Source organism: Dama dama, chromosome 9 (genome assembly GCF_033118175.1).
Source record: "Dama dama isolate Ldn47 chromosome 9, ASM3311817v1, whole genome shotgun sequence".
Taxonomy (NCBI): domain Eukaryota; kingdom Metazoa; phylum Chordata; class Mammalia; order Artiodactyla; family Cervidae; genus Dama; species Dama dama.
The window spans coordinates 17,773,329-17,785,613 of record NC_083689.1 but is presented as its reverse complement, the minus strand read 5'-3'; the positions used below and the strand labels follow the sequence as shown (position 1 = coordinate 17,785,613).

At 40.5% G+C, this 12,285-nt stretch overlaps 1 pseudogene; it reads right to left on the bottom strand.

The window, feature by feature from the left end:
• Positions 1-7,091: 7,091 nt before the first annotated feature.
• On the bottom strand, positions 7,092-8,116 carry LOC133062768 (putative gustatory receptor clone PTE01; annotated as a pseudogene).
• Positions 8,117-12,285: the final 4,169 nt, after the last annotated feature.

Genomic DNA, 12,285 nt, shown 5'->3' with positions numbered 1-12,285 from the left:
GCTTTTTGTGTGATCCAACAGACGTTGGCAATCTGATCTCTGGTTCTTTTGCCTTTTCTAAACCCAACTTGTTCATCTGAACATTTAAACATGCTTCTAATTCTAAAATGTGTGGAGCACTGTTTCCTCATCAAACCAACCCTCTTATTTAACGTTCAGTTTCTACAACAAGGGAAGCCCCTAAGTGACATCTGAAACCCAGTGTTCTTAAACCTATTTAAGAACTTTCCATGTCGATCTTTCCTGATTAAAGGGGTTCCAATTGTCCTTAAATCTGCTTCCTACAGGCAACTTAGGACTTCCTTTCTCCTGTCAGGAAACAACATGATTTAATTTGAGAAAATGTGAAAGAGAACAAACACCTGGATCATTTTCTTCATCTACAAATGGGGATTAAAATGGAACCAACTTTGCAGGGTGGTTGTAAGAAATTAAATAATAAAGTGCTTAGACCAGTGGCTCTCACTCCTGATTGAGCATTGTAATACTTATAATTACCTGTAGATCTATTAAAATATATGTGGATGAAGGAGGGAGTGAAAGAAGCAAAATCTAGAGCGAGAGAGAGATCTGTGCTAAATTATAATATTCTGATCCTTCTATGAGCCCTACCTTGATCTCAGCTATCCTTTCTAGAGCCAATGCAGCAAGAGCACCACTTACCCTTCACTGAGGTCTACCAGGAACCTCCAAAGGAGAGAGGATGGTGAACGTGGAATCTTTGCTGGAAATGACCAGGTAAATAAAATAACAGGAAAGAATTCTGGCTGAATGTCCCATGTCTGGAGTCTAAATGCCTGGATTCAAACATGAATTCACTCCTATTTTACCCGTGATCTAATACAAGTTATATTTAAATGATATGTTCCCTTGTTCACCCATAAAATAACAATTATATTCATTCCTAAGTCTTGGTGATAATTATGCAGATGAAATGAAACAAAATACATGGAACATTTAGCTCAGAGCCTGGCACTTAGGAAATATTCAATGAAGAATCATGGTACCATGTTTGCTGTTTTCATCCTCATCCTCACTTTATGATTTTGGAGTACTTAGGGGACAGTTTAGAGGGACCCATTCCTGCCATCATGGGGGTCATGCCTACGGGAACTAGAACCAGTGTGGGAGGAAAGCAAAACTCTGAATGAGAGTTCTTGGAACCCCACCAGAACCAAGGACATAAATGTCATAGTGCCCGGAGTTGAAACTTTGTGTACTGGTATCCTACTGACATGTTGTTGCTGAACCATGAAAGACGCTGGGATTCTTGGCCTCTGGAGGAGAAGAATTCAATCTGGGGCCAGAGATGAGGCTTGATCCTCAGAACTTTTGTGTAATAAAGTTTTGTTAAAGTATAAAGGAGGTAGAGAAAGCTTCTGACATAGACATTGGAAGGGGGCAGAAAGAATACCCACCTGCTAGTCTTTAGCTGGATGTTATATAGTTACTAGCAGTCTGTTAATGAAAGATGGGAACATCTTAAAACTCAGAGAATGGTACCAGGCCCCTCACCCACAAGATGTATTTTGGGATAATCTTGGCACCAGACGAGTCATCCAGGGCCATAAAACGATTGACTTGACTTTTGTAGAAAGGCAGATTACCATACAAATACTTTCGTTCACATAGATTAGGAGAACAATGTCTGAGTATAACATACTGGTTTGTCAAGTCAGTTCTGAGCCTTTAGGCAGAAGGCTAAAGACATAGACATGAAGACAGACTTGAAGACAGAGTTTGGGGTAAATGTATAGTACATTAACATAGCTTAAGACAAATATTTCCATAAGAAAAATGCATTGGTTAGCTCAAGGTTTGAGAATAGTTAAGTTCAGGTGGAACCAGGTGTCATTATGGCAACACAGTATTTGAAGAGAAACCTCTTTTTAGATTTGTATAGAGAAGGGGAAAAAAAAATATATCACTAGTTTGTTTCCTCGTGCTGCTTAAGAGAGAGAGAAAAAAATGTCTGACATTTGCAGCCTATTTCCTTCACTTGGAGACCCCTGGCTTTCCTGCCTGTTACCCTCTCATTACCATCTGTCAATTGCAATTGTTTCGTTTGCTCTGACAATGAGGAAACAAAAGTCCTGAAATCTTTTCCATCCACTATCTCCATGGCACTCACTGGGCTGCGCTAAGACTCTGCTGACCCATGACCAAGGGCGGTGAGTCTGCCACTCCTCTCTGCCTGGTGAGCAATGATGGCTGAAGCTCCAGCCTCAGAATTGGCACAAAGATAGACTCCGGCCAGAGCCTCCTGTTGGAGATGATTACTCTGGGAGGAGACACAGATGTGGAGCCTGCTGGACATGGACCCACAACCTGAAGGGCTGGAGACGCAGGCTGACTCTTTACAGTTTCGTGGCCTTGAAAGCTTGATACACAGAGCTCCTAATTAGCCAGAGTGATCCATGAACTGCATTCCCTGAAGACTTCACAATCTTTGGAAAATCACAAGAAAGTCGGTGTCTGTCAACTCAATTACTCTGAGCCCTACCCCTTCCAAGGGGAAAGTTCACTTGGCCTGCTCTCATCATGTATCCAAAAGGAAGGCCCTTGCTACAAAGTTCAGGCTTATTGTTTTCTCAGCTAAAAATTCAATTGCAATATTGAGTACTAAAACAGCCTCAATGATGAAATAATATCAAGAATATTGGGATCTTTGTTGTTAACGTTTATCATGCTAAAATCTGACAATCTTTCCATGTTTGAACACTTTGATATGACCAAGGAGAGCTTCACACTTTTCTTAATGTAAGTCCTTCTAATTCCTGTGGAGTTTAGTCCTTAGTAATATTTTGTTGCTATTTTAAGTTATACCCTTGTTTTATTTATTGCTAAAATTGGTTTATACTGGCATTGTAGAAAATAATTGAATTGTGTATTTCCACTGTCCACCACTCTTTATTCTAACAGTGTCTCTAGTTGTCTATTTTTAGTGAAAGTCACTCAGTCGTGTCTGACTCTTTGTGATCCCATGGGCTATACAGTCCATGGAATTCTCCAGGCCAGAATACTGGAGGGGATAGCCATTCCCTTCTCCAGGGGATCTTCCCAACCCAGGGATCAAATCCAGGTCTTCTGCATTGCAGGTGGATTCTTTGCCAGCTAAGTCATCAGGGAAGCCCGTTTTTCTTGAGTAGAAGTATATTATCTGAAATTATTTATCATTGTGGTTTTTTGCTTTTCATAGTCTATCTCTCCTTGTAATACAATAAAATAGTGATAGAGTGGCAACAAACAAAGGAAAAAAAGCAATTTAAAACTTGGTAAAAAATGTGGATAGACATTTTCAAAATACAATATACAAATTATCAACTGGCACATGAAAAATGCTCAACATCACTAATTATCAGGGAAATGCCAGTCAAAACCACAGAGAGATATCACTTCAGACTTGTCAGAATGGCTATTATAAAAAAGATGAGATATAAATGGTGATGAGGATATGGAGCAAAGGGAACACTGCTCCACTTCTGTTGAGAATAAAATTGGTGCAGCCACTATGTAAAACAATACAGAGACTCCTCAAAAATTAAAAATAGAACCACTAGCAATTCCACTTCTGGATATGGAAGAAAATGAAAACACTAAGATGAGAAGATATTTGCACCCCTATGTTCATTGTAGCATCATTTACAACAGTTTAGATATGGAAGAAGCCTAACTGCCCACCAACAGATGAATGGATAAAGAGACATGGTATATTTATACACACAATAGTGTATTACTCAGCCATGAAAAACAATTCTATCTTGCAATTTGCAACAATGTGAATGGACCTAGAGGGTATTATGCTAAGTAAAATAAGTCCAACAGAGAAAGAAAAGTACTGTGTGATTTTACTTATATGTGGAATCTAAAAATCAAAACAAATTAGTATAATTAAATAGAAACAGTCATAGGCAGAGAGAACAAATGGGTGGTTGCCAGAGAGGGAAAGAGGGGAACAGAAATAGGTGAAGACATTAAGAGGTACAAAGTTTTAGTTTAGAAAATAAATGAGTCACTGATATAAAATGTACCATGTAGGAAATGTAGTTTATAACTATGTTATATCTTCGTATGATGATAGATGACAACTAGACTTAGCATGATGGTCATTTTGAAATGTATAGAAATATTAAATCATCATATTGTGTACCAGGAACTAACATAGTATTGTAGGTCAATTATACTTCAAAAAACAAACATACAGGCTCATAGAAAAATAAATACAATTGGTGGCTACCAGAGGTGGGAGTTGGGGAAGAGAGAATTGGATGAAGGTAGTCAAAAAGTACAAACTCTTAGTTATAAAATTTAAGCTACTATAATATAAAGCTACTAGGCACACTTCTATACTTAAAATGGATAACCAACAAGGTTCTACTGTATAGCACAGGAAACTCTGCACAATGATATGTGGCAGCCTGGATGGGATGGGAGTTTGGGGGAGAATGGATATATGTGTATATATGGCTCAGTCCTTTTGCTGTTCACCTGAAACTATCACAACATTGTTAATCAACTATAATCCAATACAAAATAAAAAGTTAAAAAAAATAAGTTCTAGGGATGTAATGTACAACATGGACAAAGATAATATTGTTATACACTATATATGAAAGTTGATAAAAGAGTAAATCCTAAGAGTTCTTACAACAAAGAGAAGTGTTTTTTTTTCCTGTTTCATTAATATTCTATCTATATGAGATGAAAGTTATTCACTAAACCCATTATGGTCATTGTTTCATGATGTGTTGAAGTCAGATCATGTGTTAAGTCAAACCTTTGTTAAGTCAAACCTCAAACTTATACAATACTGTATGTCAGTTATCTCTCAATAAAACTGGGTTGAGGAGAAAAAGATTGAGTGACTCTCATGGCACCATTGCTAATAGTCTAGTGAAAGTGTTAGACACTCAGTTGTGTCTGACTGCTACCGCATGGGCTGTAGCCTATCAGGCTCCTCTGTCCATGGGATTCTCTAGGCAAGAATACTGAAGTGGGTTGCCATCCTCTTCTCCAGGGGATCTTCTCGACCCAGGGATCAAACTCCGGTCTCCTGCATTGCAGGCAGATTCTTTATTTTACTAGTATCTGGGTTCAGTTCAGTTCAGTCGCTCAGTTGTGTCCGACTCTTTGCAACCCCATGAACTGCAGCACGCCAGGCCTCCCGGTCCCTCATCAACTCCCGGAGTTTACCCAAACTCATGTCCACTGAATCAGTGATGCCATCCAACCATCTTATCCTCTGTTGTCCCCTTCTCCTGCCATCAATCTTTCCCAGCATCAGGGTCTTTTCAAATGAGTCAGCTCTTCGCATCAGGTGGCCAAAGTATTGGAGTTTCAGCTTCAACATCAGTCCTTCCAATGAACACTCAGGACTGATCTCCTTTAGGATGGACTGGTTGGATCCCCTTGCAGTCCAAGGGACTCTCAAGAGTCTTCTCCAACACCACAGTTCAAAAGCATCAATTCTTCAGTGCTCAGCCTTCTTTATAGTCCAACTCTCACATCCATACATGACTACTGGAAAAACCATAGCCTTGACTAGATGGACTTTCATTGACATGCTGTCTACGTTGGTCATAACTTTCCTTCCAAGGAGTAAGTGTCTTTTAATTTCATGACTGCAATCACCATCTGCAGTGATTTTGGAACCCCCCAAAATAAAGTCAGCCACTATTTCCACTGTTTCCCCATCTATTTGCCATGAAGTGATGGGACCAGATGCCATGATCTTAGTTTTCTGAATGTATTATCTGGCTATCTGGATTCAAACTAGGCAGTCTAGCCTCAGCTCCAACATTCGTAATCACTAAGATGCAGAATTGTATTCTATTTGAATCTGTGAGTTAAGTACATTTCCAATTTTTTGTATTATCATACAATGCACAATTAATATTCTTGTAGGTTTCCTCATTTCATGTGCAAATGTTCTTCCATAATAGCTAATGAGGGACTTCCCTGATAATCCAGTTGTTAACACCTCACCTTCCAATGCAGGGGATGAGAGTCTGATCCCTGGTTGGGGAGCTAAGATCCTATACACCTCAAAGCCAAAAAAACCAAAACATAAAACAAGAAGTAATATTGTAACACATTCAATATTTCTGTGGATGGTTGAAAAGCTTTCTTTTGCTTGCCTAGAAGATGCCAAGTGAAGGTCACCCCAAAATGCTGTCTCAGCCCCAGTTGACCCTAGCAGTTCCCTAACCAACCACACAGCCTGCTTTTCCTAACTGGTACTTCAGAATTCTCTGATCTCTGGAGGCAGTATAGTGTAATGATAAAAACCATGGGTTCTGGATTCAGACATAGTTCCACACTACATACTAAATATACAACACTGGCCAGTTTTGAGTTCATTTGTGCTGTTTCACTGTGTGTGTTATGTGGCTAATAAATATCTCTTGTCTTTAGACAATAGCCATTCTGACAAGTGTGAAGTGATATCTCATTGTGGTTCAATCCCTACTGCAGGAATTGAGACATCATATTTTATACCATGTGGCCAAAAATAAATAAATAAAAATAAGGAAAATTAAAAAAAAAAATCCTCAGCTCAGGACACATGCAAGTCTAATTAAATCAGAATCTTTGGCAATGAGACTCAGTTGTCAGTATACTTTAAAATTTATTTTATTGTAGTATAGTTGATTTACAATGTTGGGAAATAGTATTTTTAAGCCTTCCAGATGATTTTGATAAAAGCCAAGGCTGAGAAGCAGTGACATGCATCCTCATACATAGACTGCATGCACAAAATTAAAACATAGTAATCCGCTGGAAAATAAACAACAGCTTTGGGAAAAATATATAATATTTAAATCTGTAAAAAGGGAGTTTTTTCTTCTTTCTAGAATGTGGATCACCATGATAAACTAGATACTCCTTGTTAGGTATAATAAGATTCAGTCAATCAGTAGTTCTAACGTCTACAGAATCCCAGGATACTCTCCCAGCCCCATTAAAAACATATCAAAAGAAGTAATATTCAGGTGTAAAACAAGGAGAGACAAGAAGGCCCTAAGAGCTACAAAAATGATGTCATGAGAGAGTTAGAATTTTCAGATGTAAATGTTGCTACATTTTCCAACCTACACTACAAACGGGTGACACAGATAATGAGACTAGAACATTTTGCTGGAAAACCTCCACATGGTCCTTTTGATGTGTCTGTTCCTCAGACTGTAGATGAAGGGGTTCAGCATGGGGGTGACCACAGTGTACATCACTGAGGCCACTGCACCCTTCCTGGGAGATTCTGAGATGGTTGAGTTGAGGTACACACCAAGGCCGGTTCCATAAAATAAACAAACAACTGCCAGATGAGAACCACAGGTGGAGAAGGCTTTATACCTCCTACCTGATGGGATTCTCAGAATGGAGGAGAGAATTTTGTAGTAAGAGAAAAAGATTCCCGAGAAAGGTAGAAAAGCAAAAATGGCACCATCAAAATATGTGACTATGTTATTGGTGAAAGGATCAGAACAGGCAAGCTTGAGGAGCTGAGAAGGCTCACAGAAGAAATTAGAAATGTCAACATTCTCAAAGTAGGTAAGTTGTAGCACAATCAGATTGTGCACCTGGGAGTCCAAAAGGCTAAGAAAAAAAGACACCAAAACTAAGGAGCAGCAGAGGCGAGAGTTCATGATAACCATGTAGTGCAGTGGGTGACAGATGGCCACAAACCTGTCATAGGCCATCACAGACAGAAGCAGACAATCCATACAACCAAAAAGGATAAAAATAGACATCTGTGTCAGGCAACCTGCATAGGAGATGACTCTGCTGTGAGTCTGGATGTTCACAATCATCTTGGGGATTGTGGTGGAGACAAAACCGATGTCAGCCAAGGAGAGGTTGGAGAGGAAGAAGTACATGGGGTTGTGGAGGTGGGGGTCAGAGGTGACAGCCAGGATGATGAGCAGGTTCCCCAGCATGGTGACCAGGTACATGGCCAGGAACAGGACCCAGAGAAAAGGGTGCAGTTCTGGATCATCTGAGAGGCCCAGGAGGAAGAATTCTGAGACACTGGTTAGATTTCCAGTCCTGTGTAGCTCAGACACCTTTGGAAAAAGAAAAAAATGGCTGGAAAAATAGGAAATATGTAAATGGTCATGTAGTCCTGCATCCATATTTTGGATTCAAGCAATTCATTTCTAAAGAGCAACCCACTCCAGTGTTCTTGTCTGGAGAATTCCATGGATGAGGGAGCCTGGTGGGCTACAGTCTATGGGGCAACAAAGAGTTGGACACGACTGGGTGACCGAGCACCTTCAGCAATATTTCTCAGTATGAGAAATTCTGTCTTAGAATTGTTTCCTCATTGACCTCTATGTTATTCATTATTGTCTATACACTCTTACATTATAAAACTTCATGAAAAGTGAAAGGAGACAAGAACATTAGAGATAATACACCCATGATCTCAGTTAAATACAGCCTGCTTTTTAAAGAAATAACAGAATGAGACATTGCCTTCTCCTTCTAAGAAAATATATAATAATTAAAATATAAAGAAATTATGTCATTATATAAATCTTATTTTTTTTTCCAAATACAATTCTAGATATTTCCTTAATTTAGAATATTTATAAATGTCTATGAAATGCAGGACTATGTCATCTGGATTCTAAATTAAAAATGAATCTTCATAATCAGAACACAGTTTATTTGATATTCAGAGTTTTATCATCTTTGATTTTCTGTCTTCCCTCTTCATGAAATGGGGATTGCTCAAATATCAGAGATGTCTTTTAGAAGTCATTTACTGTATACTTCATATCTTTGGTGGACTTCAAATTTCAATCAATATTATTTAATTAATTGCACATGGTGCGCTGGAGTGGTGAGCCCCTGGGAGGAGATAACCCATGTCCAAAGTCAGAAGTGGTGGCTGAGCTTTGCTGGACCAGCCGTGAGGAGATACCTCATGTCCAAGGTCAGAGAAACCCCAGTAAGGTGGTAGGCTCTGGAGCGGCTGTGAAGAGATATCCCACATCCAAGGGCAAAGAAGTCCCATCAAGACGGTAGGAGGGGCGAATTCACATTAGGAATCAAACCCCATTCCCGCCAGAGATGCTAAGAGAGCTCAAACAAACCTTGTGCATACCAGGACCCAGACACCCCACAGAGACTGAGACAGAACTGTGTTTGAGTGTTTCCAGTGGAGGTATGGGTCAGCAGTGGACTGCCACAGGGACTGGGCTCTGGATGCAGCAGACCTGGGTATAGCATAAACCCTCTTGGAGGAGGTTTCCATTAACCCCACCATAGAGCTGCCAGAACTTACACAGGACTGGGAAATAGATTCTCAGAGAGCACAACAGAAACTTGTGCACCAGGTCCCAGGAGAAAGGAGCAGGGACCCAACAACAGACTGACCCAGACTTGCCTGTGAGTGTCCAGGAGTCTCTAGCAGAGGTGTGGGTCAGTGGTGGCCTGCTGCAGGGTTGGGGGCACTGAGTGTAGCAGTACGTGCATGGGATATTTTGAAGGAGGTCATCGTTATCTTTATTACCTCCACCATAATTTGGCCCCAGGTAAATAGCAGGGAGGGAACACAGCTCCACCCTTCAACAGAAAATTGGATTAAGGATTTACTGAGCATGGCCCCACCCTTCAGAACAAGACCCAGTTTTCCTCTCAGTCAGTCTCTCCCATCAGTAAGCTTCCATAAGCCTCTTATCCTTCTCCATCAGAGGGCAGACAGACTGAAAATCACAATAAAAGAAAACTAACCAATCTAATCACATTGACCATAGCCTTGTCTAACTCAATGAAACTATGAGCCATGCCATGTAGGGCCACCCAGGACAGTGGAGAGTTCTGACAAAATGTGGTCCACTGGAGAAGGGAATGGCAAACCACTTCAGTATTCTTGCCTTGAGAACCCCATGAACAATACGAAAAGGCAAAAAGATAGGACACTGAAAGATGAACTCCCCAGATCGGTAGGTGCCCAATATGCTGCTGGAGATCAGTGGAGAAATAACTCTGAAAGAATGAAGAGATGGAGCCAAAGCAAAAACAACACCCAGTTGTGGATGTGACTGGTGATGGAAGCAAGGTCTTATGCTGTAAGAGCAATATTGTATAGGAACTTGGAATGTCAGGTCCCTGAATCAAGGCAAATTGGAAGTGGTCAAACAGGAGATGGCAAGAGTGATCGTCAACATTCTAGGAATCAGTGAACTAATAAAGGACTGGAATGGGTGAATTTAACTCAGATAACCACAAAAGAGTCTGAAATGCAATACTTGGATGCATTCTCAAAAATGACAGATGATCTCTGTTCATTTCCAAGGCAAACCATTCAACATCATGGTAATCCAAGTCTATGCCCTGACCAGTAATGCTGAAGAAGCAGAAGTTGAACAGTTCTGTGAAGACCTCAGTCAGTCAGTTCAGTCGCTCAGTCGTGTCCGATTCTTTGCAACTCCATGAATTGCAGCACACCAGGACTCCCTGTCCATCACCAACTCCCGGAGTTTACTCAGACTGATGCCCATCGAGTCAGTGATGCCATCCAGCCATCTCATCCTCTGTCATCCCCTTCTCCTCCTGCCCCCAATCCCTCCCAGCATCAGGGTCTTTACCAATGAGTCAACTCTTTGCATGAGGTGGCCAAAGTATTGGAGTTTCAACTTCAGCATCAGGCCTTCCAATGAACACCCAGGATTGATCTCCTTTAGGATGGACTGGTTAGATCACCTTGCAGTCCAACGGACTCTCAAGAGTCTTCTCCAACACCACAGTTCAAAAGTATCAATTTTTTGGTGCTCAGCTTTCTTCACAGTCCAACTCTCACACCCATACACGACCACTGGAAAAACCATAGCCTTGACCAGACGGACTTTGTTGGCAAAGTAATGTCTCTGCTTTTTAATATGCTATCTAGGTTGGTCATAACTTTCCTTCCAAGGAGTAAGCGTCTTTTAATTTCATGGCTGCAGTCACCATCTGCAGTGATTTTGGAACTCCAAAAAATAAAGTCTGACACTGTTTCCACTGTTTCCCCATCTATTTCCCATGAGGTGATGGGACCAGATGCCATGATCTTAGTTTTCTGAATGTTAAGGTTTAAACCAACTTTTTCACTCTCCTCTTTCACTTTCATCAAAAGGCTCTTTAGTTCCTCTTCACTTTCTGCCAAAAGGTTGGTGTCATCTGTGTATCTGAGGTTATTGATATTTCTCCTGGCAATCTTGATCCCAGCTTGTGCTTCCTCCAGCCCAGCATTTTTCATGATGTACTCTGCATATAAGTTAAATAAGCAGGGTGACAATATACAGCCTTCATGTACTCCTTTCCCTATTTTGAACCAGTCTGTTCTTCCATGAAGACTTACAAGACCTTTTAGGACTAACAGCCAAAAAAGATGTCCCTTTCATTATAGGGGACTGGAATGCAAAAGTAGGAAGTCAAGAAACACCTGAAGTAACAGGCAAAATTGGCCTTGGAGTACAGAATGAAGCAGGGCAAAGGCTAACAGAGTTTTGCCAAGAGAACACACTGGTCATAACAAACACCCTCTTCCAACAACACAAGAGCAGACTCTACACAAGGACATCACCAGATTGATTATATTCTTTGCCGCCAAAGATGGAGAAGCTCTATACAGTCAGCAAAAACAAGACCAGGAGCTGACTGTGGCTCAGACCATGAACTCCTTATTACCAAATTCAGACTTAAATGGAAGAAAGTAGGGAAAACCAGTAGACCATTCAGGTATGACTTAAATCAAATCCCTTATGATTATACAGTGGAAGTGAGAAATAGATTTCAGGGACTGGATCTGATAGAGTACCTGATTAACTGTGAACGGAGGTTCGTGACATTGTACAGGAGACAGAGATCAAGACCATACCCAAAGAAAAGGAAATGCAAAAAAATGAAATGGGTGTCTGAGGAAGCCTTACAAAGCTGTGAAAAGAAGAGAAGTGAAAAGCAAAGGAGAAAAAGAAAGATACACCCATTTGAATGCAGAGTTCCAAAGAATAGCAAGGAGAGATGAGAAAGTCTTCCTCAGTGATCAGTGCAAAGAACTAGAGGAAAACAATAGAATGGGAAAGACTAGAGATCTCTTCAAGAAAATTAGAGATACCAAGGGAACTTTTCATGCAATGGGCACAATAAGGAACAGAAATGGTATGGAACTAAAAGAAGCAGAAGATATTAAGAAGAGGTGGCAAGAATACACAGAAGAACTGCACAAAAAAGATCTTCATGACCCAGATAATCACGATGGTATGATCACTCACCTAGAGCCAAATATCCTGGAATGTG